The sequence below is a fragment of the Sapajus apella genome, unplaced genomic scaffold (genome assembly GCF_009761245.1).
Source record: "Sapajus apella isolate SASKATOON/1434 unplaced genomic scaffold, GSC_monkey_1.0 scaffold163, whole genome shotgun sequence".
Classification (NCBI taxonomy): Eukaryota; Metazoa; Chordata; class Mammalia; order Primates; family Cebidae; genus Sapajus; species Sapajus apella.
The window spans coordinates 60,904-71,066 of record NW_022437103.1 but is presented as its reverse complement, the minus strand read 5'-3'; the positions used below and the strand labels follow the sequence as shown (position 1 = coordinate 71,066).

The 10,163-nt window shown below is 50.1% G+C and overlaps 1 pseudogene across 1 annotated transcript; it reads right to left on the bottom strand.

The window, feature by feature from the left end:
* Positions 1 to 2,824: 2,824 nt before the first annotated feature.
* Positions 2,825 to 4,517, bottom strand: LOC116542156 (annotated as a pseudogene). The gene has a single exon (XR_004265093.1). The product of XR_004265093.1 is annotated as a hepatoma-derived growth factor pseudogene (transcript).
* Between the last annotated feature and the right edge of the window lie 5,646 nt (positions 4,518 to 10,163).

Genomic DNA, 10,163 nt, shown 5'->3' with positions numbered 1-10,163 from the left:
GGATAATTCCGTTGAAATACAATTAAACCAAGTTCACAATGAAGCAGAGTGCACGCTGTATTTATATAGAGCCTGGGATAAGTGTTTAGTTTTGTGAAAAGGACTTGTAGAGATTTTAAAAGAATCTTCTGGGCTGTCTTGATAAAGCTTATTATTATACCTGATTCCACTTACATGGACGCAGCTGTACTGTAATTTCTCTCTTTGATTTCCTAGCTTTTGTTAACACCTGTATTTTACTCACAAATGTAATGAAGAGATAAAGAGACAGTGGACATTTTCCAGCAGTATCTGGAAAGAACCTTGGTATTGCATCGTCACATCAAGCACGTGTCTGACACACAGCAGCTGTTCGGTAGATATGTATTGGATGGATACGTGAATATGTCAGAACTAAGTGACACAGACAGGAATTCAGGGTGAAATGGATGCTGGCTTACAAATGAGGATGTGATGCTGGAGGTCGCATTTTTCAGTGCTTGGTTCTTGTTGGTTCTGGACGTCCACCTGCCTCCTGGTGACCCCTTCCAAGTCCAGTCTGTGGGTCTGTGTATCAGTGTGTTCTTTAGTGTAGAGTGTGGCTAGAGGCCAGGGCAAGGGAAGGTTGGGCAGATTCTCCAGGCCTCCGATGAAGATGCCCTGGGCCCTTGTGCTCTGCAGATGAGGCTTTGTCACTGTCTCTGCTGTTTTCACACTTATTTTTTCCTTCCTGACTTCTCCAGACTTGGCCTTCACCCTTGCTCTTGTTCCCCTTTCCACGTGTGGCCGCAGTTCTCCAGGGCTGCACGGAACTCGGAGAGAGCATTGCGGTGTCTGTGATGACCAACTTGTTGGTGTGTCCCCCTAAAACTCACTGTGTCTGCAGGGGGTGGCATTAAGGAGACACAAGTGAATTTGAGAAAGAAGACCTAGAGGTGCCCAAGAAAGGGTGAGCAGTTGCTCCAGAGGAGCCTGGGAGGAGGCAGGAGAGGAAGGCTGGTGGGAAGGACATTCAGCAAAGTCAGACTGATGGGGCTTATCTATTTCTCCCCTCCGCTCTGTGGGACGGAGCTTGCTTTCTTCTGCCTCCATGGTCCTGGGTCAGCTGTGCCTTCTCATCAGACTTCCTCGGTCACCTTGTGCACAATCTCCATTTCCCTGCAGGGCCCTGGGTCTCACTCAGGACCCTGCACTCGCCACGTCTGCTTCCAAAGTGCTGACTCTGTAGAAGCTGCTGATATACATTCGGGGACTCCTGCGTATAAACATAATGGGGACTCCTGAATTAGTGTCACAAACCCATGGGCTCTGCAGGGAACACACAACTACAGTCAGGGATAAAACACTGAAGGAGGTAGAAGTAACATTTTTATTTACATGTTTCTGTGATTGCAAAACTGGTACATATTCATTGTAGAAAATCAGCAGAGAGCTTGAGGGCTGTGAATCCATCACCCTGGGGATTGGGCAAAGCAAACTGAGCCTGAGAAGAATTTAGGCCTCTGCAGGCTGTGGTCTAACTTCTCCCAGGCCAAGTGCCAGGGATGGGCAGACTTTGATTCCTATCCAAGCTCAGTGACTGTGCCAAGGGCCCACGAGGAGGTGGACTTCAGACAGGATTCAGCCACCTCCTTTGTTCTCTTCCTCCAGAGGCAGCTGAGTTGCTTAAAGAAAGGCAGGGGTACAGGGGAGGCTGTGAGGCGGGTGGGAAGGAGGGCAGAGGAGAGGCCCTGCATGCAGTGTCTGTTAACAGGGCACAAAGATCCTAAACGTGCTTGGGAACATGGGCAGAAAAGCCCAAAGGTGATGAGTCCAAGCCCACTCCATGAGTGGGAATTGGGGATGTGGGCAGACATGGGGTTTCTGAAGTGAGTAGCTTCTGGCGGGACTGTGGTCATACCCCACCAGGTGCTGCTTCAGCCCTTCCCATCTCCTGCCAACCCAGGCCAGGGTGGCTATGCCCAAGCCCACCTTTCCCTCCTCCAGGAAGCCTTGGGGATGCAGGGCTTGAGCTTAAGCCATCCCTGAAAGCAGCCTGGCCAAACTGCCTTCCTCCCTGCTTCTCCTCTGGGCACAGGTGAGGACTCTGATATGTTTGGCCTTGTCTCCTTCTCTTGGGGACCCATGATGGCTCTAGTCACAAATCCAGAGGCCCACAGGATCCACAGGGAGCACAGGCACTGCAGCTGACAGAAGAGCATGTGTCCTGGGCAAAGACCCAAGCTTCCCTGAGCTCTGCAAATTTGAACTTTGTAGGAAGGCCGCCTGGTAAGGCCTCATCTTCTGACATCTGGATTTAAACAAATTGTCCTGATTTTTCTACATTGGCAATGAACCTCAAAACATTTTAAAGCAATGTGCAGGTCGCTGGTGGCTAACACTTCATGAGCACTTACCATGCCAGGGAATGTTCGGGTCCTTTTTTTTTTTTAGTAATCGATGGGTTTTATTTTCCTAGAACTGAAATCATTTACAGTTCTCAGAGCTAAACTTCCAAAGCTACAGTCAGCAAATTTTTATCAGAGCCCAAGGAAGGGGGTCAGGATAAAAGAGACAAGAGACTAAAGAGAAGCATAGAGATATCATTAGGAAGAGGGTGGGAGGGGGCACTTATTTCCCTCTGTCCTCTCAGTGGATTACAAATCGGATCTGGTGACAACACTGAGGGGACCAGGTCAGGGTATGTGGATGAGAAATGACACTGGAAGGAACACCAAAGCCCCAGCTACAAAAAGAAAGTCATCAAGCTCCAAATAGGAGGGGAGCCTCCCAGTGCACCTCAGAAATGGGGGCAATGATGGGGAAGGAAGGAGCAGAATGCGGAGCACACAAAACGTTAGGGGTATTTAAAATTTTTTTTTTGTAATTTTCTTTTATTAAAAACATTTCCTAAAAAATGTGACTTTTCCTTTATGTCTGGGTGATATATATGACTATAAGCTGGCCTTGAGCACTGTGTGGAGAGGGAAAAGGCAGCTAGGGGTCTTCTCAAGTATCCCATTTCTGGCTTCAGAGATCTAAAGGGGGATAGATGCTCAACACTCCCACCGAAACGGGTAAAGTCAGCCCTTCAGGTCTCAGGTCCTTGGCCCAAACAACTTGGAAGCCTCAAATCTTTTGATGATTAACTACAACTCCCAGAACTCTTGGGTCAACAAAAGGAAAAATGGGTGTTGTCAGCCATCAAGGATTTATGGCAGGGAGTCTCTTCCCTACAAGCTGTCCCACTTTCCCTGAATCTAGGCAGCTGGGATAACAGGTGTAGCAGGGAACAGGAGCTCAGGAAGATGCCACCCTCCTGTGCTGCCCCCACCCCCCATTTGAGGATTGCCCCTCCCAGGCCCCACAAGCCCACCCTGCTGTTTATGCTCCATCTTTTCCATTCCTACCCCTGATCCCAACCCAGATGTCCAGAATGCCTAGGAGAGTGGAAGAAGGTTGTCAGGAGGTGGGAGCAGTTGGCCCAGGCCCCAGCAAAAGCCTGGAAAATAGCTCTAAGTGGAAGGAACACAGTGGCCTCATCTCATCCCAGGGAGCAGAAGACATGGCTCTGACTCAGATCACAGGAGTATGGGGACCTAGAGTTGAGGGCCAGGTGGCCTGCTCCGTCCAGGTCAATCTCCACAGGCTGGGCTTGGAATGAGAAAAGTAAGTGGAAGAGGAGAGCAGGCTGGGGTGGAAACGGAGTTCCCAGTTTGCAGGCCATGACCAGTTTCCCCAGTAGCACCCAGACAGCAGCAGGAACAGGGTGGGAGCTCCTCTTGAAACATTGGTGGCTACAGGCTTTCATGATCTCTGACGCCTGGGGTCTCAGCATCTTCCTTGGCAGCCTCTTCCTCTTCTTCCTCCTCTTCTTCTTCCTCTTGGGGAGGCCCCCGGCCACAGGCGGGCTCAGAAGGGGTGCTATTTTTTCCACCTCCACAGGAAGGGGCCTCTCACCCTCCAAGGTGGCTGCCTTCTTCTCCTCCCCTTCAGGGTTTTCTGCCTCCTTGGGACGTTTAGGAGAGTCCTCCAGCAGGTCCCCCGCTCTCCTCTTCAGCGCTCCCTTCTCGTTCTTCTCCTTGGCTGGCTCGTGGATGACCAGCCTCCCTTCCTCGTCGCTGCTGCCCTCTGCATTTCCCTTCTTATCACCGTCGCCCTCTGTGGCTTCAGGCTCAGGTTGAGGCTCTTCCACGCAGCTCTTTTTCTGGGAGGACTGATAGCCAGAAGCCTTGACGGTAGAGTCGTTCTCGATCTCCCACAGCCCCTCGCTGAACGCTTTCCTCCTGTTAGGCTTGCCAAACTTCTCCTTGGATTCCTCTTAGGGAAGAGGTCTTTGGGGCCAAGGAATGCTGTCTCGTGGGTCCCGAAAAAAAAGACTTGGTATTTGTTGGCTGTTGCTTTCACGGCAGCTTGGGCATCTCGTCAATCCGGGCCGGCCAGTGTGGGTAACCCTTCATTTTGGCGAACACCAGGTCCCCGCATTTGTACTCCTTCTGCCGGTTGGATTGCGACATGGCGGGGCTCCGGGCGCCCCGGGTTCCGCGCCGGGCCAGGAAGCGCGAGCCCAAGTTTGCGCGTCTGTTCTGGTCCTTTCTATGCAGTCAGGTTGCCACTGCCGTCATCTTGCCTCCCAACTTGGGAAATGATGCACAGGCAGAAGTGACTGGCAGCCGATCACAGTTTAATTGGTCGTGTTTGAACGCTGGCAGCCTAGCTTGAGCTCCTACAAGCAAACCCCGAGGCTTTGACCCGTTTCTATGTAAGACTGAGTCCCTGGAGGGTGTGGCCAAGATTTAACAAGCAGCTCTGTTTTAATGAGTATTTTCTATGTGCTTAGTGAGTACATGTTACCTTCCAGCCTCACATCAACCCTGTGAAGTCCATTTAACATCCTCATGTTAAGGGTTAGAAGGTTTAGAAGGAGTGATGTTAGGACACCCTGTTCAATAAATGGTGCTGGCAAAATTGGATTGCCATATGCAGAAGAATGTGACTGGACCCATATCTCTCACCATATATAAAAATCAACTCAAGACGAGGCACGGTGGCTCATGCCTGTAATCCCAGCACTTTGGGAGGCAGGTGGATCACTCGAGGTCAGGAGTTCGAGACCAGCATGTCCAACATGGTGAAACACTGTCTCTACTAAAAAGAAAAAAAAAAAAAAAAAAAAGCCGGACTTGGTGGTATGTGCCTGCAATCCCAGCTACTCAGGAGGCTGAGGCATAAGAACTGCTTGAACCTGGAAGGCAAAGGTTGCAGTGAGCTATGATGGTGCCACTGCACTCCAGCCTGGGCGACAGAGCAGGACCCTGTCTTAAAAAGAAAAAAAAATCAACTCAAGATGAATTAAAGACTTAAGTGTAAAAACTGACACTATAAAAATCTTAGAAGAATATCTAGGAAAAACTTTTCTGGGCATTGGTCTAGGCAAATGATTTATGACAAAAACCTCAAAAGCACAAGCAACAAAAACAAAAAAAGACAAATGGGACTTAATTAAACTAAAAAAGTTTCTGCACAGCAAAATAAACCATCAACAGAATGAACAGACAACCTGCAGAACAGGAGAAAATATTTCCAAACTATGTTGCCCAGTAGGGGACTATTATCCAGATTATATAAGAAACTCAACTCAACAAAAAAGTCCAAATAACAGCATTAAAAAGTGGGCAAAACATGAATTGACACGTTTTTCAAAAAGACATTTGGGTGGCTAAGAAGCATATGAAAAAATGCTCAACATCGCTAGTCATTAGCGAAATGGAAGTTAAAACCACAATGAGATCTTATCTCACGCCAGTGAGAATGGCTATTATTAAAAAGTCAAAAAATAACAGATACTGGTGAGGATGCAGAGAAAAGGGAACGCCTGTGCACTGTTGGTGAGACTGTGAATTAGTACAACCCCTGTGGAAAACGGTAGGGCGATTTCTCCATGCTGTCTTAAAAATGGAGCTACCATTTGATTCAGCAGTCCCACTACCGGTATCTACGCAGAGGAAAAGAAATCAGCATATCAGAAAGAAACCTGCCCTTGTATGTTTAACACAGCACTGTTCACAGTAGCAAAGATATGGAATCAACCCATCAACAGATGATTGGATAAAGAAAATGTTTATATATATATGTGTGTGTATATATATATATATCTCAAGAACAGAAAGTCAAATACCACATGTTCTCACTTTGTAAGTGGGAGCTTAATAATGTGCACACATGGACATGGAGTTCATAGATATTGGAGGCTCAGAAGGGTGACAAGGTGGGAGGGGGTGAAGGATGAGAAATGACTGAATGGGTACAATGTGTATTATTAGGGTGATGGTTACACGAAAAGCCCAGACTTCACCAGTAGGCAATCTACCCATGTAACAAAACTGCCCTCTACTCCCTTAGGTTTATTATTACTTTTAAAAAGGAGTGACTTTCCTGAGGCCTCTCAGCCTTGAGTGTAGAGGGCTGTGACCGACACTCAGGTCCATCTGGCTCTTTCCGTGCAACCTGGTGTCTTTCTGAATCCTTATGTCCAGCCTAGGGCCAGGCTCCAGGGGCCACTGAGGATGGTGTGAGAGTGTCTGGGCTTGGCTGCTGAGGCTGCTGGGCAGGACTCCTGGGTCAGCCTCCTGGCCTGGGGCTCAGTCCAGGGTGACAGCCTCACTTGGCTTGGTCCTTCTTGCTCTTCTACGGTGAGAGGCACTGCCAGATTCCCCTGCAGACCATCTCATTGCCCAGGAGATAGTTGATGGTGTTGATCTTGGGCACCATTTTGGCAATGAGGGTGGGCACCTGTTGTGGCAGAAAAGTCCAGGAAAGAAGCTTCAAAGCCACTGCACCTCTCTCTGGGGTCCCACCTGGTGACCCCAGTCACCCTCCCCCTGCAGCTGCCAATCGTTGGGTTCTGCAGGCTTGGAGCCCTCCCTGACTAGCTGGCAGAGACGCAGGGCTCACGGAGCCCCATGCAGCCACACTCCTGTCCAGGCGCACCTGCTCCCCGCCTGGGCACCAATCTCAACGCCCTGTTCACAGAATATGTGCACCATCTGGCTGGCTGTCCCTGTCATCTCACATGAGATTTGGGCAATGTCAAAAAGCAGCCTGGTCTAACTCAGGAATGAGGTGGGGGATTAGGGGGGCGAACTAATGCTCTATGCATTGTGAGTATGCAAAGGAAGAAATAGAGAGGAAGAGACTGGCACAGAGGCCATAAATCCACAAAGAGACATGAGGTGAGACAGACACAAAGACGAGAGGGGTCTAGTTCTGGGTACGAGAAGTATCTATACCATCTGCAGTTTGGGGGAGATGGAAGTCACGTCTGCGATGACCGCATATAGATACAGGATGGCATAGGGGCCCCAGACGAGCAGCAGCGTCCTGGCTGGCAGAGTGGTGTTAACCTGGGCAGAAATTGTCACAGGAAACGTCAGCTTGCTCCAGGCGGCCCACAGCCCTGTGTGGCCGAGAAGACCAGGTCAGCGCTCAGCCAGGCTGGGCTTCAGGAGGGGGCTGAGTCTGCAGGGAAACTTGAGACCAGAGGGGCTCTCTGTTGTTTAAGGCTGTGTGACCTTAAGCTTTTTATTTAAACTTGCCTGACCTCAGCTGCTGTGTCTGTAAAATGGCCTGATAATACCTGACATGGCTGGAGGCTGAGACTGGGGTGGATATGAGCTTCCTCCTGGGTCTGTACTCTTTGTTTGTTTGTCAAATACAGACAGGGCCTCACTATGTTGCCCAGGCTGGTCTCGAACTCATGGGCTCAAGGGATCTTCTGGCCTCGGCCTCCCCATTTGCTGGGATTCTAGGCATGAGTCACTGTGCCTGGCCCAGGTCTGTGCTCTTTAAGAGGAATCCTGGGCTCTGTGACTACGTGTACGAGGGGCTCCAGGCTGAGCTGCCCTGAGGCCTCAGTCCTAGAACCAACTCACCATCCGCAGCTACAGCCACCTGGCGAGACCACCCAGTCTCGGCTCCCAACGTGAAATACAAGCAGTGGGAAGGGGCTTGTCCAGAAAGAGGGAGATGATGGGGTGCCGCCTGAGGCCACGAGGGGGCGAAAGACTGGCGCTTAACTTCCGCGGGAGCTGCCAGGTTCCTGCCCCGCAGACAGGCGGATGTGCAAATTCTGACGCTGAAGTTCATGCCCGTTTTCTCCCAAATGACTTTCTTTAACGAAGAGGGTAATTAAGTTGGAAGAGAACCTAGTTTCTTCTATCTTGGATTTTTAAAATATGTTGACCAAGAGACACTTTTTTTTCCTCTTAATTGTCCCTTATTTCGGGGAATAAAAAGAAAAACAAGGGAGCTCAGCACTGCCGGACACTCCCGGGGGTGGCGCCGAGGCCGAGAGACCTGGACTCCCCTGGGGAGGCTGCTCCATCCTGGGAAGCCGCTCGGTTAGGGATGGGGTCCCTGCGTGTGACCTTGTTGATGCCACCAGAGACAGTGGTTAAGTGAACCCAGAAAAATTAGGCGATCATGGTGGCAGCCATGTTTCCCGCTTGACTGAGCCTCCAATAAATATGGACTTTGCACCTCCAGACAGGGCTTGGGGCGGCCATCGTGCAGGATAGCCTGGAGCTGGCACCTATGCCAGCAGCCAGCTGGGAGCCAGGGGAACGGATTCTGGTCCCAGCAAAGCCCTTGCTCTCCTTCTGTGACCTCGGGGTCCAACTAAAATAGATTTGCACAGTCCCTTTCCAATTGACAATAAATAAATAAAGTGGCAGATGCAGTGACTTAAAAAGAGAGTGTTTCTTTTATGTGCTGTGTTTGACTACACGGGTGGTGGAGTCTGAGACCTAGGTTTGAATCCAGGTGTGTGGCTTTTGGTGAGTTGCTTAGTTAACCCCTTTCTCAGCCTCAACGTTTTAGTAGTGACACAGGGATAAGAAAACCTCCTTCTGGCCGGAGGTGGTAGCTCAAGCCTGTAATCCCAGCACTTTGGGAGGCTGAGGAGGGTGGATCACCTGAGGTTAGGAGTTCAAGATCAGGCTGACCAACATGGTGAAGCCCTGTCTCTACTAAAAATACAAAAAAAAGCAAGGCGTGGTGGCACGTGCCTGTAATCCCAGGTACTCAGGAGGCTGAAGCAGGAGAATCACTTGAACCCAGGAGGCAGAGGTTGCAGTGAGCCGAGATTGTGCCACTGTACTCCAGCCTGGGCAACAGACCAAGACTCCTTTTCAACAAAAACCTGACAAACATAATTCACACATCCTACAATTCACCCATTCACAGTGTACAATTCAGGGATTTTAGTGTATCCACAAGGTTGTGCAACCATCACCGCTATCTAATTCCTGAACATTTCCCATATCCCCCAAAGAAACCTCAAACCCAATTAGCTGTCACTCCCCATCTCTCTAAATCCCCCACTCCTGGTAACCACAAATCCCCTTCCTTTCTCTGTGGATGTGCCTGTCCTGGACATTCATAGGGATGGGATCATACACCGTGCAGCCTGTGTCTGGCGTCTGTCACTGAGCTTGGTGTCCTCAAGATGCATTCACACTGGGACCTGTGGTTTTTTTGTTTGTTTTTTTTTTTAGATGGAGTTTCCATCTTGCTGCTCCTTCTCCCTCCAGGCTGTAAAGTCTGAGCTTGAGCTCAGACTGCTGTGCTGGATGGGAGAATTTGAAGCCAGGGGATCTTAGCTTGCTGATTTTCATGGGGGTGGGACCTGCTGAGCCAGATCGCTTGGCTTCCCAGCTTCAGAGCCCTGTTTCTCACAGGAATGAGTGATTCCGTCTCGCTGGCATTCCGGGCACCACTGGTGTCTGCTGTGGCTAACCGGCTGCCCAGTTTTGTGCTGGAAACCCGGGGTACTGGTGTGGTAGGCACCGGAGGAAATCTCCTCGTCTGCGGGTTGTGAAGATTGTGGGAAAAGCACAGTATTTGTGCCAGAGTGCTGGAGTGTCCGAAAAGTCCCTAATGGCTTCCCTTGGCTAGGAGAGGGAGTTCTCTGGCCCCTTGCAATTTCCTGGTGAGGTGACGCCTTACCCTGCTTCAGTTTGCACTCCTTGGGCTACACCCACTGTCTAGCCAGTCCCAATGAGATGAACCTGGTACCTCAGTTGGAAATGTGGCAGTCACTCGCCTTCTGCATCGCTCTTGCTGGGAACGGCGGACCGGAGCTGTTCCTATTTGGCCATCTTGGCAGAAGTCCCCCTCAATTACATTTTTTTTTTTTTTTTTTTTTT